This window comes from Microtus pennsylvanicus, chromosome 13 (genome assembly GCF_037038515.1).
Source record: "Microtus pennsylvanicus isolate mMicPen1 chromosome 13, mMicPen1.hap1, whole genome shotgun sequence".
Taxonomy (NCBI): Eukaryota; Metazoa; Chordata; class Mammalia; order Rodentia; family Cricetidae; genus Microtus; species Microtus pennsylvanicus.
This window is the reverse complement of record NC_134591.1, coordinates 133464-160738: the sequence shown is the minus strand read 5'-3', so window position 1 is coordinate 160738 and position 27275 is coordinate 133464. Positions and strand designations below refer to the sequence as shown.

The following is a 27275-nucleotide window of genomic DNA, read 5'->3' as shown; positions in this document are numbered from 1 at the left end:
ATAATGTTCTTGGTTTACCCAATGTTCTTCTCGTGCAACTTTTTCTGATTAGCCTCTTTCTGAATTTGTATACTTCCTTTTAAAACCAAACCCATTGATTTACATTAGCAAAAGACTTGCTGTTGAACTTGACTTAGATCTCCAACCAATCTGGGATTTGTTTCTGTAGATTAGCCTCCAGTGCTGGGAATGCTGTGCTGTGTCCCTTCTGCTTACCTGCTTCTGTCACTCAGACCTTACTAGCCAATGAGAGCCTCCACCAGTCAAATGGGAGGGTTCTTCCGGGAGCCAGACTTCCGGTTTAGCACTTCCTGAAGAAATCACAGTCTCTCTCATGCACTGCGCCTTGTGATCCCTTGTGGGGTTAAAGCTTGTCAGCTAGGCAGCTGCACCATGGTGAGTGAATGGTTGCTCTCCCGAATGGGAGGAGAGGCAAGCCAAGGAGAGCAAGGGGCCAATGTCCCCAGGTGGGGAGGAGTTGCTGGCCTTGGTGCACGTGGTTGCTCTTCCCACGTGTGGAGGAGTGGCTGGGCTTGGTGTGTTTGGGGCTGCTGTCCCCAAACTAGGTGGAGCGGACTGCTGAGGCTCGTGGCTGATGTGATGCATCTTCGCCTGGCTGGGCGGGAGCCAGTGGACAAACACAGAGTTTAGTGTGTTCCTGCCTCATCCTAAGTAGCCCTAAGTGATCCTTGCAACTCCCTGTGGCAGACTCTGAATAACTTCACTGCCTGGGTGGGTTGTGTCTGCACAGAGCAGAGCTTTGGGAGCTGCAAATGGTGGTGCCTGTAGTGCTTATGTTGTCGCATGTGGAGAGATATCACCAAATTTTCCAAACTCAGAGCCTACTGGTCTCTCCAGTATCTACAGAAGTTCTGCACTTTTAACATTTATGTTTAGGATCCATCTGTAGTTAATTTTGTGGAGCTCATAAATGGTTTCTCCTGTGTAGAGGCACTCCGCTGCTAAACTGTGAAGTAGGAGAGCATAATTGAGTATAGAATTAATAGTTTAAGGATTTGCCAGTTCTTAGGAGACATTAAGTCACACAAAGTAGAATTTAAGTGAGGGAGTACTGCATCCCAAATTCCCCGAAGATAAGTAGTATGCTGGCCATGCCTGTTAGAGATTAGTATCATGAGATGCAAATGTTTGTTCACCAGGATTAATAAGTGAGTAAGGTACATTTCTATAATAAATGAGACAACCATGATTTACAACCAGCCAAAAGACCCACTTCCCCATCAAAGACCTCTAACATGCTGCCCAAGGGGCCATTACAGGGTCACAACCTGTGTGCCATGAAAGTATAATAATTCTAGGACAGCTGCATTTTTCAGTTTTTAAAAAAGCAGTTTATAGTCAATGTCCCCTATACTGTTTGAGGTGGACTTGAATCCTGTCTGTAGCCCCACAGAGCATTACCCTTGCTATCCTCTTAGTTAACTGCCATAAATTTTTGGATTAAAAGTATGCTGCACCACAGAGTTCTAAAATTACCACTTTGAGTCTTATCGTGGTGGTGTCCATTGCAATAACAATAAAAGGATTTGTGTGTGGAGCATGGCTTCTCCCTTCAGACCCGAAGTGTAGGAACAGTATACTGTGTACACTGGAAGGGGGAAAAACTGGACAATAACTAGATCACAGAATGAAGTTTAAGGGAGTGAGCTTCAGGGGTATCCATTACAAAGAAGGACCTGATTGACACAGTGTGTGACTTTTGGTGTGATTTCCCATCATACATTAATTTCTTGCATGTGAATGAAGACAGACACCAGTGGGTGTGCAGTTTAAGGAGGATAGCTTGAACAACTACATATTTAGTTTCCAATTAGTGAACTCTCCCATGCAGGTATATTTAATCCTGGTTGACACCGTGAATTCGGCTCAGATGTTTGAGACACAGGCCATTGGCTGTAACTCCATGTGTCAGCTTACAGCACTCAGAAGCTAACATTTTACATGGGACAAAGTCATGCTTTCTCTTACTAATGGCATTCTCCCTACCAGGGAAGTGCCTACTCTGTTTCAAAGTCATTATAACTTATCGAAAATCCAAAAAACAAAAAAAAAAAAAAAAGAAAAACAAAGTCAGTATAACTAAGTGTTCAATTATTTTTTATTATTTTAAGAAATCAATTAATGGTTGTCATATTTTAGATTTCATTTTCTTCAAAGGCATAACTGCTATAATCTTGTATTTTCTAATGTTTCCCAGGTTTTGAATTTCATTTTTAAGAGCTGTTTATTTATTCATCTTTTTATTTATTTCAGATTAGAGCAGTGATTCTCAACCTGGTGGGTTATGACTCATTTTGGTGGATCAAATGAACCTATCACAGGACAGGCCTAAGACCATCAAAAAGTACAGATATTTATATTATGATTCATAACAGCAAAAATATAGTTATGAAGTAGTAGTGAAAATTGTTTTATAGGTGGGGAGAATACTACATCATGAGTAACTGTATTAAAGAGTCATAGCACTAGGAAGATTGCGAAAAACTGGTTTAGATCAGTGTCTCCTGTAGCTCGGGCTTGCATCATACTATGTAACTGAGAATTGCTATGAACTCCTAATCCTGCCTCTGCTACCTAGTGCTGCAAAAACAGTCCAGCAACTCCTACCATGCTGGACCTTGACTGGTCTGTGTGAAGGAGAAATAGATCAGTGAATGAGTATACTCCAACTTCTTTAGATTTTATTGTGAATTTACAAGTGAAGTGGGACCTGTGTAATAACTGAGTTCACGGACCAATTCTAAAGCCAGTATCGTCACATCAGAAAAAGGGATGGGAAAGAAGGAAGGTAAAAGCTTTCCTACTGTGACAGTAGTTGACATTAGCAGTGAGTAGTGAGGTAATCAATTTTAAATGTTCCATAAATGTGCTGACTGGCCATTTCATGGGTCCACAGACCATGCATACAAGAATCTATATAAAGAAATTAACTTATCATTAAAGCAAATTACTGTAGTTACAGTAGTTCAAGTAAAATAGAAGAGCTGGATAAAATGGTGTGGCCCTGCCTACCATGATTTATTTTCTAGGTTTAAGATGTATACTGTGAGAGAAATGATGTGAGTAGCACTTCGTGTGCTCTGATACAAATCCCTGGTCTCTGGGGCACATGACCATAAAATCTGTTTCAACTTTTTAACAGAATTTTTCAGGATTATAAATACATTATTTCCACTATCTCTTTCCTGCCTCTAAGCCCTCCCATAGACCCTTTGTTGTGTTCTAATTCTCATGGCTTCTTTTTGTTTAATAACAATTACTGTTTGTGACCTGTGTTTGTTTGCAAGACCTCCCAGCTATGAAGTAAGGGGTTGGCTACTCTGGACCTTGAGTGTGTAATGGAAAGTGTACATATAGGACCATGTGCCTTGGAGGAGGAACAGGAAGTGCTCTGGGAAAATGGAAGATTTTACTAAACTACAAAATTTCCAGATTAGTATCTTGTCTGACCATAGTGTGGAAGGACAAACCTGGAGGATTTTTGCTTTCTAAGACATTTGATTTCTGCTCTCCCAGTAGGGTAACTGCCAATGTCTGGAAGCCCAGCTGGGTGGTCCTAGCTAATGAGGGACTCTGGTTGGCAATTAGGAGCACCAGCAGGAGATAGTTTACAGGTTCTTTCCAGTATTGTATCCACATTCTCTTGCCTGTTCCCAAGACTTACCACAATCCCTCAGTGTCTTCTAATTCATGGCCCACTTGTCTTTAATAGCAGTTGTAAATGTGACCTGTGTTTGGCTGCAAGATTTCCCAGGTATGAGGCAATGGGTTGGCTGCAGTGCACATTGAGTGTGTAATAGGATGTGCACACAAAAGACCCTGTGCTTTGGATGAGGAACAGGATATGCTCTTTGAAAGTGGAGGATTATCTACTAAATTACTCACTTTCTATCTAGGGCCCTGACCACTGGGCTGGAAGGACAGAACAGGAAGTACTGTGCTATCTGAGTCATTTGATATTTGATCACCCAGTAGGGGAGCTGACAATATTCTGAGGCCAAGATGAATGGCCCTAGCCAAGGAGAGATTCTTGAAAGTCTTAGCAATCAGGTATAATAGTGGCAGGTTTCTTGCAGGTTCTTTTCAGGATTCTTTTCTACTTTTATTGAAGTGAGTTTTTTTTAACTATACTATTTTGTTTTTTAAAGATTTATTTATTTTTATTTTGCATACAAAAATCTGCCTCCATGTATGCCCACATGTCAGAAGAGGGCACCAGATCTCATTACAGATGGTTGTGAGCCACCATGTGGTTGCTGGGAATTGAACTCAGGACCTCTGGAAAAGCAGTCAGTACTCTTAACCACTGAGCCATCTCTCCAGCCCTAGGAATACCACAAGCTATGCCATGGTGAGTATAGGGTGTTCAGAGAAGGTCTGTTGAACTGTCATTTCTGCTGGGATTTGGATGGACCATGAGCCAGGCTGTGGTTCTGTTGCCCTATGTAATGACCTGGGCAGTGGTCGTTGTCCTCTGTGCCTCCCTGTATATGGATTTCCTGGGAAGAGGGACACTCTACAGCCCCGGCAAGGTAGAATATTATACTTGTAATATCACTGTCCAGTGTACACACAGAGTCATGCTTTTGGTGTGCAGTGGGAAGACAGATTTGAAAACTTATAGTTTTATTTCTAGAAGTTCTGAATATTACATTCTACTTTCAAGTTTGTCTTATAAATGTTTCAAATAATTTAAAAGCTGGCAGAACTATGGTGATGTTGACTGTCTTTTAGCAATACATGATTAAAATGTTTCTAATTTGTCTGATACTACTAGCCACAATGATGTCATTCAGTGATATTTAGTTCCAGGTGACAAAAAGAGTTTCTGAGCTGCAGAGGTTTCTTAGGTGTGTATGGTGTTGGGCAGGTAGATAGGGCAGAATCTATATCTTGTGCCATAATCCATGTGACAGGAAGCAGAAATTATACTATATTGCTTTGGTATTGGGCATCAGTGAGACTGGGTTTACCTGAAAACATAACAAGACCGAAGGAGAGGTCTCTAGAGCATGGGGCCTCGCTGTTTGGAACAAATACCAGTAGCTGTAGGGTCAGAAAGAAGAGTTTATGGGTCATTTTGAGGTAGTTTTGTGAAAATTGTGAAGTCTTTATTTATTTAATTTCTCTACACATAGAATCATAGGTAGGTGAGTAACATTTTTTAAGATCACATGTCTTCTAAGTTTTCTTTGGTCTTTTTATTAATAGTTAATGATATTTTTCTTCCTATTCTCTCTTCTTTTTCTCTCCATCTCCTTTATTCTTTCTCAAATATTGTACACATTCTTGATTGTTGTTGCTTTTTCCCCCCAAGACAGGGTTTCTCTGTAGCTTTGGAGCCTGTCCTGGAACTTGCTCTGTAGACCATCTGACTTTGAACTCACAAAGATCCATGTGTCTCTGCCTCCCGTGTGCTGAGATTAAAGTGTGCATCACCACAACCCAGCAAGAATTCATATTATGTCAATTTGTGTACTATTTTTTCATAATCCCACTGATTACTCTGGGTGTTTCCACTATGAATATAACTTTGTAATCAGTTTTCCTGTTATAAATTGTTTTGCATTGTCATTTTAATGTATTTATCATGCAAATTTACCACACACATCATCTTAATTTTGATGCATCATGTTTCCAAGGGTCATTTATTTACTTCTTTATTTATTTTGGTTTTGTTGCTATTATTGTTAATCTGAGAGACTTTTGGTTTATTTGATAAAAGCCATTATGGATGTTGGCAGATGGCTCATCACATACTCATTTTGGAGAAGACCTATGTTCAGATACCTAACTCAAGTTGTTAGGCTCATAACTCTTCCATTTCAGATCCAAAGCATCTGAACCCTTCTTTTTTGTATGTCACCTGCATACATATGGAAGATATTCTAACTCATGTAAAATATATGCAAAAAATAACAATAAACTTGTTTTCAAAAGTACTTTTGACTTATAAAGCAATTAAAGTAAAACAAGTTGCTTTAGGTGTACACTGATTCTTTAAAAAATCTGTTATCTTGCATTTTGTTTAAAAATGTTTTCATTTCCTCACTCTGATTGCAGACTTACAGGCAATTATCAATCATGGGATACAAATGGTGTCTAAGTGACCCTAGGAGACATCCTATTCCTTACTTTAAGATAATGAGATCCTTTTAGTAGTCAAAACTATTTTCTACGAAGTTAAGACATGAGAAGGTTTCAAGGGAATCTCTCCAATTTTGGTGGAATATCCCTCCTCACCCAAGCCATTTTTTGTTATTGTTAAAGGAGAGAGAACTGAAGTCTATAGGATGAGTGCTGGTCAGTGATTTCTTAGAGTTTGATTTTGGTTAAAATCTTGTAGTTTTTATTTAAAGGAGCACAATATGTCTTTGTCATCTATGTTATTGATTTTATTAATTGTTATTTAAGAATATTCTTCATTTCTGGAAAATAATGGTCTCACTAACTTTGTATTCAAAAAATTTCTCATGTTATTAGTTCCTTGAGTTTTTATTGGTTTGGGAAGTTTCTGTGGAGAGACAGTACTAGTTTTTTCTTCTTTATCTTATATGTTTGCCATTTTCCATTTTCTGGCATATCTATCTTCATGTTTGTGTTTTTGCTGGTCAAGTGACTGATGCTATTAGTACATTGCCTTTAGATCTTTAAAATATTTTTGTATAATATTGTCTTTTTCTCTTAATTAGCCTCAGCTATCAGCATGACATAGCTTAGAGTGATCTGAGAAAACACCAATTAGGGTATTCCTAGATCAGAATGTCTGATTAAATTGTCTGAGAGAGATTGTGTTGGTTTTGATTGATATGGGAAGGTTTTTCCACTGTGTTGGCAATATCCCTGAGCAAGCAGCTCTGGGATAGATAGAAGAGCTAGCTAAGCACAAGACACTGACAAAACAAGAGAGAAAGCCAGAAAATAATGGTTCCACATGTTTTGCCTTTAGCTATTATTTTTAGCTTGAGTATCCGCTTTAAGCTCCCATAATTAAGAATTGTGAAATAGGGTTAACAACCAAATAAACTTACTCATTACCTGAGTTGCTTTTGATTAGATAATGTAATAGCAGCAACAGGGAAGAAAGTTGGAACAAAAATGGGACTCAAGTGCTGCAAAAGACTTTGGAATGTTGACTGTTATAAGAATGCTACAGATATCATAAAACTGAACAAAAAGCCTAATCAGCTGTTTTTTGGGACCTAGAAGATGGAAATATTGAGAGTAATGGCAGAGAGTGGAGGTCAAAGTCATAAAATTTTTGTGGGTTGTAAGCTCTGCAGGGAACCATGGAGTTGGCCTGACCTAACTTCCTTGAGAGACCTGTGTCATAGGTTTTTCAGTTCCAGTTGAATTCCCTCAGATAGTGAAACGTTCAGGCTGATTTGTGTTTCTTTGTATGATCCCTTAGTAGTCAAGGAATCATGAAAGTTTAACATGACAATTCAATTTAAACATTAATCTTGTGTACACTGTATAGCTTGCAAATTTTATTATATCCTGGTGTATACAGATGCCTAGGCTTGCAATAATTATAAAAAATTATTTTAATTACAAGACTGCTTAGCCAATAGCTTAGGCTTTTTATTAAGTAACTCTTACATCTAAAATTAACCTATTTCTATTAATCTTTGTGTCATCACATGACTGTGGCCTACCAGTAAGGTTCCATCCAGCATCTTTCTCCTTCGGCAGCTACATGGCATCTCCCTGACTCTGTCTTCTTTTCTCCTTTATCTCTGCTTGGAATTTCCACTTGTTCTATTCTGTGAAGCCATAAGCCCAAAGTAGCTTCTTTATTAACCAATGGTAATAAAACATCTTCATATCATACAGGAGGAATCGCACATCACCTCCTATTTTCTGTCTAAATAAAAAGGAAGGTTTCGATTTTGACATAACAAGATTACATATAATGAAACCATTATCCAGCAAGAATTAGAGTTACAATATTTAGTCCCTTTACACTTGGCAAGTTAAGAAAAATACTATATCATCTATTCCATCTTTTTGAGTCTAAGGTTTTATGTCTAATCTATTTTTTATAATTATAAAACTGTCTCTTTCTTCAACTCCATCAAAGAATCCAGAAGGATATACTACTACCTAAGTAAACAGGAAGTACGTTGTAAGCAACTTCTAAAACTCTAGAATTGACAAAGACATCTTGCTGCCTGGACAGTCACCCAAAGTTCTTCTGTAACAGTGGGACATCCATCTCCAGCCTATAGGCCCATAGTGTCTGGCAGACTTTTCCATGAAGCAGGAAATTTCAAAGACAGTTCTGCCTATATTGGCAGTTTGTTAGTCACCTTTTTTTGTGGATCCTGCAGAATGTCTGGCAGACTCTTGCATGGAGCAGGAACTTTGAATGACTTTCTCACCTTCTTTAGGCAACTTTAGCAGTCATTTTTCTGTGGGTCCTGAGTGTCCAGTTTATAAAACATACCATGAAGCAATTCCAGCAGAAGTTTCTTGCCCAAATGGCTAGTCACATTGAAGGCAAATTCCATAATGAGATTCTTTAATGCCCATCAACCTCTCTGAAATAATATGTGCTGCCAGAGGCAGATGTGGCTCACTGTCATGAAAAGTCCTAAGTTTTTAAAACATTTTAAATGCCATATTATGTATGTCTTTGAAAGATTTAAAGAATACTTATCCCATCTGAAATATATCTCTGTACTTCTAGAAAGCCTAACATGACTAAAAGTTTAACTGTTATAAAAGACAATCTATTAATTTGTATTTCTTTTTATTTATTTTATTGAAAAAAATTCTGCCTTCTCCCCACCTCCCATTTCCCTCCCCCTCCTCCCCCTTCTTCCCCTCCTCTCTCCCTACCCCCACGCCCCTCCCCCTCTCCAGTCCAAAGAGCAGTCAGGGTTCCCTGCCCTGTGGGAAGTCCAAGGTCCCCCCCCCCTCCATCCAGGTCTAGGAAGGTGAGCATTCACACAGGCTAGGCTCCCACAAAGCCAGTTCATGCAGTAGGATCAAAACCCAGTGCCATTTTCCTTGGCTTCTCATCAGCTCTCATTGTCCGCCATGTTCAGAGAGTCCGGTTTTATTCCATGCTTATTCAGTCCCAGTCCAGCTGGCGTTGGTGAGCTCCCAACAGATCAGCCCCACTGACACAGTGTGTGGGTGCACCCCTTGCAGTCCTGACTCCTTGCTCATGTTCTTCCTCCTTCTCCTCCTCATTTTGACCTTGGGACCTCAGTCCAGTGCTCCAATGTGAGTCTCTGTCTCTATCTCCAACCATCACCAGATGAAGGTTCTATGGTTATATGCAAGATATTCATCAGTATGGCTATAGGATAGGGCCATTTCAGGTTCCCTCTCCTCAGTTGCCCAAGGAACTAACTGGTATGACCACTGTATCCCTAATCTCTCCAAGACCTTTATCATAAACGGATGTTGAATTTTGTCAAATGCTTTTTCACCATCTAATGAAATGATCATATGGCTTTTTCTTTCAGTTTATTTATATGCCGGATTACAGTGATAGATTTTCATATGTCAAACCAGTTCTGCATACCTGGGATGAAGCCTATTTGATCATAATGGATAATTTTTCTAATGTGTTCTTGGATTCGGCTTGCCAGCATTTTATTGAGAATTTTTGCATCGATGTTCATGAGTGAGATTAGCCTGTAATTCTCTTTCTTGGTTGAGTCTTTGTGTCATTTTGGTATCAGGGTAACTGTAGCTTCATAAAAGGAATTTGGCAATGACTCTTCTGTTTCTACGTTGTGAAATACATTAAGGAGTATAGGTATTAGGTCTTCTTGGAAGTTCTGGTAGAATTCTGCATTGAAACCCTATGAACCTGGGCTTTTTTTGGTAGGGAGGTTTTTGATAACAGCTTCTAATTCTGCACAACTCTCGGTCTATTTACATTGTTCACCTGGTCCTGGTTCAACTTTGGTATATGGTACTTATCTAAAAAAATGTCCATTTCTTTTACATTTTCCAATTTTGTGGCATACAGGCTTTTGTAGTAAGATCTAATGATTCTCTGAATTTCCTCTGTGTCTGTGTTTATGTCCCTCTTTTCATTCTGATCTTAATTTGCATGTTCTCTCTCTGTCGTTTAACTAGTTTGGATAGGGATTTATCAATCTTGTTGATTTTTTCTCCAAGAACCAGCTTTTTGTTTCATTGATTCTTTGGATTTTTTCTGTGTTTCTATTTTGTTGATTTCAGCCCTCAGTTTGATTATTTCCAGTCTTCTACTCCTCCTGGGTAAGTCTGTTTCATTTTTTCTAGAGCTTTCAGGTGGGCTGTTAAGTCTCCAATGTTTGCTTTCTCCATTTTCTTTTTTTTTCTTTTTCTTTTTCTTTTTTGAGACAGGGTTTCTCCGTAGCTTTTTGGTTCCTGTCCTGGAACTAGCTCTTGTAGACCAGGCTGGCCTCGAACTCACAGAGATCCGCCTGCCTCTGCCTCCCGAGTGCTGGGATTAAAGGCGTGCGCCACCACCGCCCGGCTCTCCATTTTCTTTAAGTGGGTATTTAGTGCTATGAACTTTCCTCTTAGCACTGCTTTCATAGTGTCCCATAGGTCTGAGTATGTTGAAAGCCTCTAGAAGACACATTTATTAAAACACTATGCTTGCCTGGCCTCCCTTGCCTACTCGGGCATCATCTGGCCTTTCTGTTGTGTGTATGCATCACTGCCTGTGGGCTGCATAGGTAGAGGCAGATTTGGGGTTTCCTGGAATAAGCCTTAAATCAGTAGAGGCTTAGACTGATCATCTTCTCTAAGTCCATGATGAGGAAAGGGCTTCTCAGAGTGTTGCCACCTCACCTCCTGTTCCCCAGCAGCTGCCACCAGAACCTGAACCCCTCCCTCCTCTTCATCCCCTTATGATGGCAGTGCTTTCTCTAAGCTTTCCAAGCTGTGACTGTCCAACTGGAACATGAGTAATAAAATCTTGGAGAAATTGGGGATATTATATTATATTATATTATATTATATTATATTATATTATATTATATTATATTCCTTTCTAGGACTGGTTTCTATAGCAGCTAGTATGGCTACTGGGATTAAAGGTGTGTGTTACCACTGCCTGGCCAGTAAGACTGACCAATGGGGCTGTTTTACTCTTTGAACTTCAGGCAAGCTTTATATATTACAACATAAATGAAATGCCACTACATCCAATACAGGATGAGCCTGTCTTCCCAAAACTACTTCAACTGCCTGCAGCTGTTCCTGGGCTAGGCTTTTATGTCAATGAGCTGTGTGTCTGGGAAGAACTTTTGTCACAGGAACATAGTCTAGGCTTGTATCCATGGTCTCTTAGTGTCTGCAGTACATCTATCTAGGACCTTCTGGCTTTCATGGTTTCCATAGAGAAGTCAGGTGTAAGTCTAATAGGTTTACCTTTTTAAGTAATTTGACCTTTTTCCTTTGCAGCTCTTAATATTCTTTCTTTATTCTGTATGTTTTGAGTTTTAATTCTTATATGGAGATTTTTTTTATCCAGTCTATTTCTCTATGGTTCTTGAACCTTCATAGGAATAACTTTCTTTAGGTTGGGAAAGTTTTCTTCTATAATTTTATTAAATATATTTTCTGGACCGTTAATCTGTACTTCTCCTTCTTCTACCCCTATTATTCTTTGATTTGGTCATTTTATTGTGACCCAGATTTCCTGAATGTTTTGTGATGAGAATTTGTTGGATTTGCTGTTTTCTTTGATCAGTGCATTTATTTTCTCTGTGGTATCATCAGTGTCTGAGATTCTTTCTTCTATCTCTTGTATTCTGTTGGTAATACTTGTCTCAGTAGTTCCTGTTCGTTTACCCAGATTTTCCATCTCCTGCCTTCCTTGGTTTGATTTTCTTCATTACCTCCATTTCATTCTTCAAGTCTTGAACCGTTTCCCTTACCTGTTTGATTGCTTTTTCTTGTTTCTCTTGTTTTTCTTGGGTATCTTGGAGAGATTTATTCATTTCCTCTACCTTTTTGTTTGTCATCTCTATTTCTTTAGGGCAGTTTTTCACCTCCTGTTTAAGGTCCTCTATTATTTTCATATAGTTCCATTTAAAGTCGATTTCTTCTATTTCTTCTGGAGTAGGGTGTTCAGTTCTTCTTGTTTTGCGATCCCTGGATTCTGGTGATGTCATGTTGCCTTTCAGGTTGTTGGAGGAATTCTTGCATTGGTGCCTGCCCATCACTTCCTTCAAATGGAGCCAGGAGAGGCCTGGTGTCTTGGTTCAGTCTTTGCTGTGACTGAATCTCTGGGTGGATCTCCTCAGTGTAGAAGCAGGAACTGTTCCTGTCTGTATGGAAGTCCTCAGCACCATCCAGATGGAACTCCTCAGCACTGAAACAGGGAAGCCTGGTAGCCTAAAGACCCACGGACAGAAGGGCTAACGTGGGAAGCAGGGCGGGGTCGAATAGAACACAGGAGACCCTGCAGCACAAGGTGAAAGTGCCCTCGCTCCCTTGCAGGGGACCTTCAGGCCTGCCTGATAGGCAGGCACTCACCCCTCTGGTTGGGTAGCCTTGGTGCAGGAGCAGGAAACTATTCCTGAGCCAAGGATCTTGCAGACAACAGGGCAGGCTTGGGGGGCGGGTCTAATTTGTATTGCATCTTTAAATGAGCTGCACAAATATAATACCTTAAACAAGAACATATATATATATAAACAAAATTGACCTTAAATTTTTATCAATAGGTCAAAATCTATGCAAATGCAAAGTATTATCTCTATTTCATGGCTCCTTTAAATGTAAACAAATGTTTATAAACAATATTTGGGAATTTGGTAGTAGTTCTCTCCATACTCCTTCCTACTTTTTGTTTGTAGGGATCTCTGCATGGGCTTGCATCAGCCCCTGGAAGAAGCCTCTTTAATAACAATTAAGCTAAACAGCAATCTATGATAATAGCAGAAAATAGTTATGAATCATTTCATTGATATTTTTTCTTGGTCAACTGTATTTGGTTCTACCCTTGTTCTCTGAGCCATTCAAGTTCCAGCTCCTGGCCATGTAGGCAGTGTCAGTTATGGACTTCCTCTCACAGTATGAGCTTCAAGTTAGACCAGTCATCTATTGGCCACTAAGCAAGCTCTGAGTCACCAGTGCCCCAGCGTATCTTGCAGGTAGTACAAGTGTGGGTTGAATGTTTTGTGGTTGGCTTGGTGTCACAGTTCCACTGGTAGCCTTATGTGGTTACAGAAGATGGCTAGTTCAACCTCCTCTTGCATACTAGGAGTCCTCACTAGGGTTACCTTTATAGGTTCCAGAAAGTTTTCGCTACACTGTTTCCACATCCCCTGTTAAAAGTTCCCCTATTCCAGTTATCTCTCCCTGTCTTCTCCCCACCTGTCTTTTTTTCACTCACCTGATCCTTCCTGTTCCCATCCCCACCTGCCTCCAGTGCACCCATAAAATCTGTTTTATTTCTTCTTACCAACGAGATGCATTCATCTCCCGTAGAGCTGTTCTTGTTACTTAGCCTTTCTGTGTCTATGGAGTGTACTGTGATTAACTGTGATTACTGTGATTATACTTTAACTGGTAATATCCACCCATAAGTAAATACATGCCATGTTTATCTATGTGATTCTGTGTTTCCTCACCTAGGATATTAAAGAACTCAAGAAACTAGACAACAACAAACCAAATAATCCAATTATAATGGGGAACACCTCTAAACAGAATTCTCAGTAAAGGAATCTAAAGTGACTGAGAAACACCTGAAGACATGTTCAACATCCTTAGCCATTAGGGAAATGAATATCAAAACTACTTTGAGATTTCATCTTACAAGTCTTAGAACTGTTAAGATCCATAACACAAGTGACAGCTAATGCTGGCAAGGGGATTCATTGCTGTTGCAAGTGCAAACTTGTACAGCCAATGTGGAAATTAATATGCAGTCCTCAGGAAATTGGGAGTCAATCTACCTCAAGACCAATGTATACCACTCTTGAACATATACCCAAAAGATCCTACCACAAGGACATTTGCTCAACTGTGTTCATGGTGGCTTTGTTCATAAAAGCCATAAACTACTATATCTGGGAGAGATTGTGTTGATTGATGATTGATGTGTGATGGCTCCTCCACTGTGGGTTGCAATATCTCTAAGAAAGTGGGCTTGGGATACAAAAGGCACCAATCTGACTAGGCAAGAGAGAAAGCCAGGAAACAATCTTTGTCCATGTATTTTTGCCTTCAACTATTAGCTTGCTTTTCTATCCTAGGCTCCCAAAATGATGAAGCCAAAATACCCCCACTCATTGCCTGAGCTGCTTTTCATTAAAAGATTTAATCAGAGCAACATAAATGCAAGTTAGAACAAAAATGGAAAACCAAAAGTAATATTGTTGCTAGGCAGAACCTGGGAATGATGTCCCTTGGAAGAGTATAGAAGATATCAAAACTTTAGGTGGCAAAAAAATAGAAAGTAGTACACAGAATTAATTAGCTTTTCTTGTAGGATCAGAAAGATGGAAATGTTAAGAGAAATGATAGAAAGTGGAGATTGAAATCATAGAATTTCAGTTGAAATTGATTAAGGTAGAGGTCATTTGTGTGATATTTTGGCTCCAAAATATGTCTTTTTCTGCCTGTGACCTGGAAATTTAGTAAAGCAGAATTTAAAAATATGAGCTAATTTCTTAAATGGAATATTGAATGTGGTGGATGGTTATTACTGATGATTCATTCAAGACCATAGTGGAAAAAAAACAAGTGGGGCAGAAATAAATGAAAATGAAAAGGCAGTTTCTTATGGCAGTCAATTACTGGAACAGGCTGGGATTTTCAAGGATTTTATCACCATTATAGAGAAGGACCTTGCTATGGAATGGAAGCCTAGCAAGGTGCTCTAAGGGTAAGACTCCATTCACATAAGCATTCAACTTATGGAAGGCGTAAGCAAAGTGATTCCCAACTGTAACCCTAAATGCATTTTTCTTCATTGGTGACCATGAGCCTATAGTGACCCAGGTCAGGATGTAATTGATTGAATAAAAACCTCCCATATAGGAAGATGTATTTGAACATGTCTCTTTTCTTGGCAACTTTCATTTGATTGCTTGTGAATCCAGTAGGAGGATGAGCCTTTCTGGATGAAATTCCTCATTGGACACGTGATATGAGTTTCTATAGCCTCAACCCATTCCCTGTTCTTTGTGCCTGCTATGTTGTGGTTGAAACTAATTGGTCAGCTTTCTTCTTTTGCTGTCATGACTTCCCTACCATTATAAACTCTATCACTAAATCACATTAGATTCAGTAGAATTACCTGCTATTTGATGCTAAGACAGTTTGGTAGCCTACAGTTTTCATTTTTGTTTGTTTATTTCTGAATACAAGATTTGTCTGTGTAGCCCTAGATGTCCTGAAAGTTGCTCTATATACCAGGCTGGCTTCAAACTCAGAGATCCCCTGAACCTGATTCCCAAGTACTGGGATTAAAAGTGGGCCTGGATTTTTTGTTTTGATATTGTTCTATGATGATTTTTGTTCCTATCAAGCATATGCTGTTGTACTGAGCTTCACCCATATCTTGAATTTTAAAATTTGACAGAGGGTATCATTATGTTTCCCAGGATGGCATGTATTCATGACATTGATACTGGTTGTGCTTTCTGAGCCATTGGATTGCAGGTGCATCACCTTCTTCTTCCTGCCTATTTTGTTTGGTTTGAATTTTTATTTTAATATGAGTATTTACTTGTACATGGATATGTACCATGTAAGTGCCTGATCCTTATATTGATTAAAAGATGGAACTAGAAACGCTGAACTTGGAATAATGAATAGTTGTGATCCCCCCATGTAATTCCTTGAGTCAGACCAGGAGTACTCTTTACTGTTGAAACATGTTTCCTGCTCAGTGTTGATTATTTGTGATCAACATAAATATTTGATGTTTTCATTTGTCCATTTATAAGAGTGTTATTGCTGGGTAGGTTGATCCCAAATTTCCTGAGACACCACACTGCTTTCCATAGTGGTTGCACAAGTTTGCATTCCCACCAGCAATGGATGAGTGTACCCTTTACTACACATCCTCACCAGCAAAGGCTATCGGTGTACCATGTAAGTGCCTGATCCTTATATTGATTAAAAGATGGAACTAGAAACGCTGAACTTGGAATAATGAATAGTTGTGATCCCCCCATGTAATTCCTTGAGTCAGACCAGGAGTACTCTTTACTGTTGAAACATGTTTCCTGCTCAGTGTTGATTATTTGTGATCAACATAAATATTTGATGTTTTCATTTGTCCATTTATAAGAGTGTTATTGCTGGGTAGGTTGATCCCAAATTTCCTGAGACACCACACTGCTTTCCATAGTGGTTGCACAAGTTTGCATTCCCACCAGCAATGGATGAGTGTACCCTTTACTACACATCCTCACCAGCAAAGGCTATCGGTGTTTTTGATTTTAGCCATTCTGACAGGTGTAAGATGGTATCTCAAAATTGTTTTGATTTGCAGTTTTCTGATCACTAAGGAGGTTGAGCATGACCTTAATTGTCTTTTGGCCATTTGAACTTCTTCTGTTGAGAATTCTCTGTTCAGTTCAGTACCCTATTTTTTAATTGGGTTAAGTAGCATTTTAACATCTAGTTTCTTGAGTTCTTTATATATTTTGGAGATCAGACCTTTGTCTGTTGTGGGGTTGGTGAAGATCTTCTCACAGTCAGTGGGTTGACAGTGTCCTTTGCTTTACAGAAGATTCTCAGTTTCAGGAGGTCCCATTTATTCAATGAGGTCCTTAATGTCTGTGCTGCTGGGGTTATACGTAGGAAGTGGTCTCTGTGCCCATATGTTGTAGAGTACTTCCCACTTTCTCTTCTATCAGGTTCAGTGTGTTTGGACTGATATTGAGGTCTTTAATCCATTTGGACTTGAGTTTTGTGCATGGTGATAGATATGGATCTATTTTCATTCTTCTATAGGTTGACATCCAGTTATGCCAGCACCATTTGTTGAAGATGATTTCTTTCTTCCATTGTATACTTTTAGCTCCTTTATTGAATATCAGGTGTTCATAGGTCCATCAGCATTTCTTGGTTTAGTAAGTTTCTGTGGAGAAACAGTTTTAGTTTTCTCCTCTTGATCTTAGAGGCTTACTTTTTCTCATTTCTTGACCTATCTGTGTTTTTCAGTTCTTCATGTTTGATATGGTTAATATATTGATTTTGTGTTAAAAAATCTTCTTCTCCTATATTATCATCTCTACCTTAATTAGCTTCAGCTGTCAACATGATGTAGATTAGAGTCATCTTGAGAGAACATCAGTTGAGGCTTTGCCCAGATCAAAATTGCTATTTTTTCCTAACTATGGGAAAATTGTGTTGATTGATGATTCATGTGGGAAGGCTCTTCTCTTCCACTCATGGTTTCAATACCCTAAGAAAGTGGGACTGAGAGGGATAAGTAGGCTAGCTGAACAAGAGAGAGTGACTAAGCAAGAGCAAAAACCAGTAAATATTTTTCCTTAGTGTCTCTTGCCTTCATTTTGTAACTTGAATTTCTATCCTAAGCTTCCACAGTTGTGGGTTGTGATCTGGAAATATCAGTCAAAGAAACCCGTTTATTACCTCACATGCTTTTATTTAGGGAATTTAATCACAGCAAGAAATGAATAAATTAGGTCAAAATGTGGTACACCAAAAGTGATTTTGTTGCTGGGTAGAATGTGGAAACGTTGTCTTTTGGAGGAATGTGGAGGATATTAGGACTTTAGGTGGCAAAAGGAATAGAAAACTGTACAGAGCTTAATTAACAATTCCTGTAGGACTAGGAATATGGGGGTGTTGAAAGTAATGCACACAGTGGAGCTCATTGGATTTCAGTGGGAAATAGATTTCATGAAAAATTTATCTATGGGTCATTTGTATAATATTTTCTTCCCAAATCATTCCAATTTTCTCCATTCCCTAAGAAGTTGAGTAAGGCCAACTTAAAAAGTAGTTGGGAGATTTCTTAGACAAAGCATTGATTCAGTTGGGTATTTATTCCTGATGATTTATTTAGGTCTACAGTGGAAAAAAATGAGTGATGTGGATAGAAACAAAAAGTCAGTTTTGTGGAGAAAAACAACACTAGGAAGATTCAAAGGGCAGTCCTGTCATGAAAAAGAGGACAAAATTTCAAGAAGTTTAGAACCATTAAAGAGAAGGCCCTTCTTATTGTTTGAAGCCTAGGAAGGTAACTTAGGGAAAGATTTCATCTATCCAAGTCTTCAATTTCTCAAAGGAATAGGCAACCTGATTCCTAATCTGAGAAAGCAACTTCATGCAGAAGCTGCTGGAACTCTGAACGAAGCATAGTAGCATCCACAACAACTTAGAAGCCAAATTGTGTGTGTTGTGGAGGGACCCATGTTGTATTGTTTCTGGAAAAAAGAAAGAAGCAAAATTTTAAAGTCATAAATTCTTCCTCTTTAGTTTCAGTTGAACATGGTTTTGTCCATCTGTGTTTGGCAGAGTCAGAAACCCACTGAAGAGACTGTGAAACTTTTTATTGCATGAAGCTGTGAAGATGAAGACAGAGTTGTATTTTTAGATGATAGGATGTTGTAATACCCAAGCTATGAGATATCTGCCATGGAGAACTACATATAGGAGGTAGATATATACATATATATAATAAATATATAAGGATATATATATATATATATATATATATATAATTTTTCATGAATAGTGCTATCTAAGCTCTTTGAAAATGAATCCCTACCTGTCTGAGGCACAGCTAAAGGATTTGTTGTTTGCCCTACTGAGTTTTCGTGTTACCATGAACCAATCTTCCCTCACTGTGTCCACATTTCTCTCTCTCTCTTTTCAAAATTTATTCTTCTTCTAAACACAGGCTGCTTATTCATTTCCCAGGCACCCAGACCCGAAGAATCACAGAGAAACTATATTAATTACAGCACTGTTTGGCCTACTAGCTCAGGCTTCTTAGTAACTTGCTCTTTCATCTTAACCCACGTCTATTAATCTCTGTGTCACCACGAGGCTGTGGCCTACTGATAAGTCTCTGGGGCGTCTTTCTGCTTTGCCAGCTACATGGCCTCTCTTACATTCTGCCTACTCTCTATATATATCTCTTCCAACCTGGCTATATTCTGCCTTGCCAAAGCAGCTTTATTCATTAACCAATAAAAGCAACACTTATACAGAAGGACATCACACATCACTTTTCTTATAATATATCCCAACTGCAGTTTTTCTGTTCTCCATTTCTCTCAGTCCTCTCCACAACTCCCTTCTCCACCAGATCCACTCAATCTTCATTTCCCTTCAGAATAGAGCAGACACACAAGAGATATCAATAAAGCCATATATAGCAAATTGAAATTAGACTAGGCACATATCAAAGACTGCATGGGTCAATCTAGTAGGAGAAAAAGGGTTCCAAGAGCAGGCAAAAGAGTCAGAGACATTCCCCACTCCCACTGTTAGGAGTTGCACAAAAATAGCATGCTACAAATGATAACACATATAGAGAGGAATTGGGGCAAACTCCTACAGGCTCCATGATTGCTATTTCAGCCTCTGTGAGCTCCTAAGAGCCCTGCTTAGTTGATTCTGTGGCCTGCATTCTCCTGTATTATTTTAGTTAGAAAAGATTTTGACTATGAATTTTTTTGAAATTTTTTTCTGTGTTTTTGGGGTGAGATAGTTCTCCATTTCCTGTTATTATTAGGGTTGGTATTTTTCTAGTGTTTCAGATTTCCTGGATGTTATGTTTCAGGAAATTTTTGGTTTAACATTTTCTTTGATCAATATGTCCATTTCTTTGATCATGCCTTTAAAGTCTGAAATTCCCTGTTCAATATCTTATTTGATTATTTAGATTTTCATTTTCATAATTATTTCAGTTCATATTTTTTAATTGCTCCTATTTCTATTTTAAGGTCTTGAACAGCTTCATTTCTGCCAACTGTTTCTTTGTTTGTTTTTGGTTTTCTTTAAGGGATATATTAATTTTCTCCAATACTGCATTTATCTTTTCTCTACTTTTTTTAAAAGGGATTCATTTACTTCTTTAAGGACTTCTGTCATCTTCGTAAAGTTGGTCTTAATTGTGCTTCAACTCTATTGGAATATTCAGAGCTTGCAGCAGTAGGATACCTGGAATCTGGTAGTGACTTATTGCTCTGGCTGTTGTTGATTGTGTTTTTATGTTGTTGTCCAAGTATCTGGGTTTTAGGAATTTGTGGATCTAGGTACTCATCTCTCAGTTTGTCTTTGTTGCATGGTGTCGATTGCCTTGGCGGGCTACTCAGTCTAGGGTTAGTAGCCCGCCTGGCAGTTCAGTTATTCCAGGGTCCCGGAGAGGCACTACCTGGAAGATATGGGCTAGGAGACAGGAAGAAGGCCATGCAAAGTTTGTCAAAGCCTCCGTTTATTACAGATGGGGTATAGCTTTATATGGAGTAAAGAGTTGGGGTATGGGCACAGGGTTCTGGGCTCTTGCCGCGTGGTTCACGTAGGTCACGTGGTTCTCGTTGGTCACGTAGCCAGGTTACCTTCGGTCAGGTCACTGTAGGCCTGGAAGTCGCAACTAGGAGATGACACACCTAGTTCTCGAGATAGTTTGGAATGTGGGATGGGTTCCGCTAACAGATAGCTCTCATTAACAGCCAATTTGGGTGTGGGGTAGGCTCTGTCAATAGAACCATTCTTAACACAATTAGGGGTGTGGGGTTCTCTGCAGACTCCCCAGGGTGATGGTTCCTGTAATGATTTTAGGAGGAAATTGGCTCCTGACAGCATGGGTGTTATTTTGCTTGGTTTCTATTTGCTTTCTAATTTTCTGCTTTATGTGGCCTATGGTTGAGCAGGTGCTCTCATCCCAAGTTAGAGCTGGAAATCTTACAAATGGTGTTCACCCAATGTTTGGGCATGAAAGGAGAGGAGACCATAGGGAATTTGGAGATAGTGTTGATGGGGACTGAGAGACTGAGGAAGGCCATTTGGAAGGTGGCCTACATAGACTTCTTGCAGATAGTTGAAGTTGAAGGCTACAACACAGAGAAGAGGAGGGAAGTGGGATTGGGGATAGTGTTGTGGAATTATTAAAAGAATGGAGGTGCACAGATAAACCCATGTGAATTTCTGGTGACTTCCATAGGTTCTGGTCCAGCAGAGAGTCTTTACCTCTTTTTTCCTACCTGTTTTTTTTTTTTTATTTTGGCTCACGTGGCCTGCACTTGAGCAGAGGCTATGCATCTGATATAGGGGTGGGTACATGGTTTTGAGGGTAGCAGCTGTAGGGTTGCTGAAAGATCATGTCTGTGGGAATGTAGGGAGTGTGGAAATTTCATGGGTTTGTGGTCTGCCTATCTGTTCTCACTGGTGTGACATACACATGAGTCTGCCTAAGATGGGAGGTGTAACACAGTCATATTCCTGTTTTTATGAATGGGACTATGCCCTGTGCCATTATATGTTGTAAATCTTTATTTTTTTTATTTTACAACATGTGACAGTCAAGAGATTGTCTAAAATGTCAGAAGAGACTTTGGACATTTGTGATGTTTGGGCTGCTACAGATTATAAGGATCATTGAACTTACACTAAATGCATTTTATTTTTATTTGTATTTATTCTTCTCATATTCTATATATCCTGATTCAATTCTCACCCTCCTCTACTCATTCCAGTTCCTCCCCCACCAAATCCCATTGTCCCAGCCCCACTGCTTCCTTTTCCCTTCAAAAAAAAAGAGCAGACCTCCCAGGGAAATCAACAAAATAAATCATACCAAGGTGCAATAAGACTAGGCACAGACTCTTATTTCAAGGCTAGACAAGGCCAATGCAATAGAAGGAAAAGGGTCCTAAGAACAGACAAAAGAGTCAGAGATGCCATGACTCCTACAGTTAGGAGTTTCACAAACACCCCAAGCTGAACTATAGCATGTATGCAGAGGACCTGGAACAGAGCCATGAAGACTCTGTGATTGCTACATCAGTTTTCTTTGAGCCACTATATGCCCTACTTAGTTGATTGTGTGGGCCATGTTCTCCTGATTTCCTCAACCACTGAATGCTACAATCCTCACACCCTCCTTCTACAAGATCAATACAGCTCAAGCTTATGTTTGGGTAAGGATCTCTGATGGGCTTCCATCAGCCCCTGGAAGAAGCCTCTTTAATAACAAGTAGGCCAGGTGTCAACCTATGATTATAGCAAGAAATAGTTAAGAATCATTTTATTGATATCTTTTCTTGGTCAGCTGTTATTTGGTTCTACCCCTGTTCTCTGAGCCATTCAAGTTCTGGTTCCTGGCCATCTAGGCAGTTTTCAGTTATGGGTTTCCTCTCATAGTATGAGCTTCAAGTTAGACCAGTCATTTTTTGGCCATTAAGAAATCTCAGAGTCACCAGTGTCCCAGCATATCTTGCAGGTGGTACAAGTGGGTTGAATATTTTGTGGCTGGCTTGGTGTCCCAGTCCCACTGGGAGCTTTATGTGGTTACAGAAAACGGCTAGTTCAACCTCCATATTCTTGATTACTAGGAACAGTCACTAGGGTCACCTTTATAGTTTCCAGAATGTTTTCACTACAGTTTCCACATCCCCTGTTAAAAGCTTCTCTATTCCCATCATCTTTCCCTGTCTTCTCCCCATCTGTCTCTTCCTCGCTCACCTGATCCTTCCTCTTCCCATCCCCCCTGCCTCCAGGATACCCACAAGATCTGTTCTATTTCTGCTTACCAGGGAGATCCATGCATCTCCCCTAGAGTTGTTGTTACTTAGCCTGTCTGTGTCTATGGATTGTACTGTGATTAACTGTGATTACTGTGATTATACTTTACTTAACTGCTAATATCCACCTATAAGTGCGTAAATATCATATTTTTCCATGTGATTATGGGCTTCCTCACCTAGGATATTAAAGAATTCAAGAAACTAGACAAGAACAAAGCAAATAATCCAACTATAATGGGGAACACCTCTAAACAGAATTCTCAGTAAAAGAATCTAAAGTGACTGAGAAACACTTGAAGACATGTTCAACATCTTTAGCCATCAGGAAAATGAATATCAAAACTACTTTGAGATTTTATCTTACACCTGTTAGATTTGTTAAGCTCCATAAATCAAGGGGCAGCTAATACTGGCAAGGACATGTAGCAAGGGGATTCATTTTACAAGTGCAAACTTGTACAGCCAATGTGGAAATCAACATGCAGTCCTCAGGAAGTTGTGAGTCAATTCACCTCAAGACCCAGCTATACCACTCTTGGACATATATCCAAAAGATCCTACCACAAGGACATTTGCTCAACTGTGTTCAGAGTGGCGTGGTTCATAAAAGCCATGACTGCTGTATCTGGGAGAGATTGTGTTGATGATTCACGTGGGAAGGCTCCTCCAATGAGGGTGGCAATATCCCTAAGAAAGTGGGCTTGGGCTACAAAAGGGAGCTATCTTAGCATGAATGAAGGAGTGACTGGGCAAGAGAGAAAGCCAGGGAACAATCTTTGTCCATGGATTTTTGCATTCAACTATTAACATGATTTTCTATCCTAAGCTCTAAAAATGATGAAGTCAAATTACCCCACTCATTGTCTGAGCTGATTTGGTTAGAGGATTTAATCAGAGCAACATAAATGCAAGTAGGACAAAGAAATGGAAAACCAAAAGTAATATTGTTGCTAGGCAGAACCTGGGAATGATGCCTCTTGAAAGAGTGTAGAAGATATCTAGACTTTAGGTGGTGAAAAAAATATAGAAAGTTTTACACAGAACTAATTTGGCTGTTCTTATAGGACCAGGAAGACAGAAATGTTAAGAAGAATGCCAGAAAGTAGAGACTGAGATCATAGGATTTCAGTTGGAAATTATAGACTCCATAACAGATTAAGCTAGAGGTCGTTGTTTGATATTTTGGCTCCAAAATCTTTCTATTACCTGGATATTTAGTAAAGCCCAATTAAAAAATGGGCTGATTCCTTAAATGAAATATTGGATCTGTTGGATGGTTATTACTGATGATTCATTCAGGTCTACAGTAAAAAGAAAACACGTGGGGCTGAAATAAATGAAAATGAAAAGGTAGTTTCAGGTGGCCACCAATTACTGAAAGAAGCAGGGATTTTCAAGGAGTTTATTACTATTATAGACAGGCCCTTGCCATGGAATGGAAGTCTAGCAAGGTGCTCCAGGAGTAAGACTCCATCCACATAAATCTTCAATTTATGTAAGGAGTAAGCAAAGTGATTCCTAATCCTAGGAAGCAATTTCATACAAAATCTGCTACACCTGTGGTCCAAGTGTGTTAGTGTCTGTCAATTAAGAAGTTAAGCTTTTCAGGACCACTCATCATGTGCTGGTCCTGTAAACAAGAAAGAATCAAAATTTAGGGTACTGGGTTTTTAGTTTGTGGTTACAATTCAGCATTGTTACTGGCATCCATGTTTGGCAGAGACAGAAACCCAGTGAAGAGATTGTGAGAGTTCTTACCATGAAGCTATGAGGACAAAACCTGGTGTTGTTTTTTTACTCTTTTGGAGGTCTGCCACCCAGCTCTCAAAAAGTGACATACACTGAGGCTTATTATTATTATTATTATTATAAATTTCTGGTCTTAGGTTGTCTTGTTTCTAGCCAGCGTTTCTAAACTAATTGACCCATCTACCTTTTGCTTCTGGGCTTTTATCTTTCTCTATTCTGTATAAATTTTTATTTACTTCTTATTCTGTGGCTTGCTGTGTATCTGAGTCACTGGCCCATACTTTTCTCTCCTTTTCTTGGTCATCCTTCCTTTTTTTCCTCCAAGATTTCTCCTCCTGTTTATTGTTTCTGCTTGCCAGCCCTTCTTATACTTTTCTACCAAGCTACTGACTGTTCATTAGGCCAAATAGGTATTTTAGACCAGCCCAGTATCATAGCTTCACAGAATTATACACATGCAACATAAAAGAATGCAACACATATTTGTATCATTGAAACAATTGTTTCACAACATAAACAAATATAACACATCTTACAATAATATTCCACAACAGCCAGGGTTGTATTTTGATACAGCCTAGGTTGCATTTTGATAGCATAAGATATTGAGATGCCTAAACTATAAAACATCTTCTGTGGAGAACTAGCTGAATATAGGGAGTGAAATTAACCACAGAGATATATGAAAAGATGCAGGGCTGGGTGGTATGGTACATGCCTTTAATCCCAGCACTCGGGAGGCAGAGCAGGTAGATGTCTATGAGTTCGAGGCCAGCCTGGTCTACAAGAGCTAGTTCCAGGACAGGCTGTAAAGCTACAGGAAAACCCTGTCTCAAAAAAAAAAAAAAACACAACGAAAACTAGATGCAGGGATAGGGCCATCTAAGCCCTTTGAAACTGAAGCCTTGTGTATCAGAGACAGAGCTACAGGATTTGATATTTGTCCTGCTATGCTTCAATCTTCTCTTGGTTCAATCTTCTCTCACTATGTCTCCATTTCTCTATTTTGCAGTGTAAATGGTGTTCCATATTCTATACCATTGTATGTTGGAAAGATGTAACTTGTTTTCTGATTTTTTAAATTTATTTATTTATTAAAGATTTCTGTCTCTTCCCCGCCACCGCCTCCCATTTCCCTCCCCCTCCCCCAATCAAGTCCCCCTCCCTCCTCAGCCCGAAGAGCAATCAGGGTTCCCTGCCCTGTGGAAAGTCCAAGGAACCCCCACCTCCATCCAGTTCTAGTAAGGCGAGCATCCAAACTGCCTAGGCTCCCACAAAGCCAGTACGTGCAGTAGGATCAGAAACGCATTGCCATTGTTCTTGAGTTCTCAGTATTCCTCATTGTCCGCTATGTTCAGCGAGTCCAGTTTTATCCCAGGCTTTTTCAGGCCCAGGACAGCTGGCCTTGGTGAGTTCCCAATAGAACATCCCCATTGTCTCAGTGTGTGGGTGCACCCCTTGCGGTCCTGAGTTCCTTGCTCGTGCTCTCTCCCCTTCTGCTCCTGATTTGGACCTTGAGATTTCTGTCCAATGCTCCAATGTGGGTCTTTGTCTCTGTCTCCTTTCATCGCCTGATGAAGGTTAATATTCAGGAGGATGCCTATATATGTTTTTCTTTGGGTTCTCCATATTTAGCTTCCCTAGGATCACTAACTATAGGCTCAATGTCCTTTGTTTATGGCTAGAAACCAAATATGAGTGAGTACATCCCATGCTCCTCTTTTTTGGTCTGGCTTACCTCACTCAGGATAGTGTTTTCTATTTCCATCCACTTGCATGCAAAATTCAAGAAGCCCTTGTTTTTTACTGCTGAGTAGTACTCTGATATGTATATATTCCATACTTTCTTCATCCATTCTTCAATTGAAGGGCATCTAGGTTGTTTCCAGGTTCTGGCTATTACAAACAATGCTGCTATGAACATAGTAGAGCATATATTTTTGTTGTATGATAAGGCCTCTCTTGGGTATATTCCCAAGAGTGGTATTGCTGGGTCCAGGGGTAAGTTGATCCTGAATTTCCTGATAAACCGCCACACTGCTTTCCAAAGTGGCTGCACAAGTTTGCATTCACACCAGCAATGGATGAGTGTACCCCTTTCTCCACAGCCTCTCCAGCAAAGGCTATCCTTGGTGTTTTTTATTTTAGCCATTCTGACAGGAGTAAGATATTATCTTAAAGTTGTCATGATTTGCATTTCCCTGATCGCTAAAGAAGTTGAGTATGACCTTAAGTGACTTTTGGCCATTTGAACTTCTTCTGTTGAGAATTCTCTGTTCAGCTCAGTACCCCATTTTATAATTGGGTTGATTATCCTTTTACGGTCTAGTTTCTTGAGTTCTTTATATATTTTGGAGATCAGACCTTTGTCAGTTGCGGGGTTGGTGAAGATCTTCTCCCAGTCAGTGGGTTGCCTGTGTGTCTTAGCGACAGCGTCCTTTGCTTTACAGAGGCTTCTCAGTCTCAGGAGGTCCCATTTATTCAATGAGGTCCTTAATGTCTGTGATGCTGGGGTTATACGTAGGAAGTGGTCTCCTGTGCCCATATGTTGTAGAGTACTTCCCACTTTCTCTTCTATCAGGTTCAGTGTGTTTGGACTGATATTGAGGTCTTTAATCCATTTGGACTTGAGTTTTGTGCATGGTGATAGATATGGATCTATTTTCATTCTTCACAGGTTGACATCCAGTTTTGCCAGCACAATTTGTTGAAGATGCTCTCTTTTTTCCATTGTATACTTTTAGCTCCTTTATCGAAAATCAGGTGTTCTTACGTTTGTGGGTTAATGGAATTCTA

General features: G+C 39.5%; 1 long non-coding RNA gene across 1 annotated transcript in view; it reads left to right on the top strand.

Annotated features, from left to right (window-relative positions):
* The first annotated feature begins 4319 nt into the window (after positions 1-4319).
* Positions 4320-27275, top strand: part of LOC142834050 (uncharacterized) — a 40726-nt gene continuing 17770 nt past the window's right edge. The window contains exon 1 of the long non-coding RNA XR_012907493.1: positions 4320-4372. This is a non-coding gene — a long non-coding RNA (uncharacterized LOC142834050). The remainder of the gene's footprint in view (positions 4373-27275) is intronic.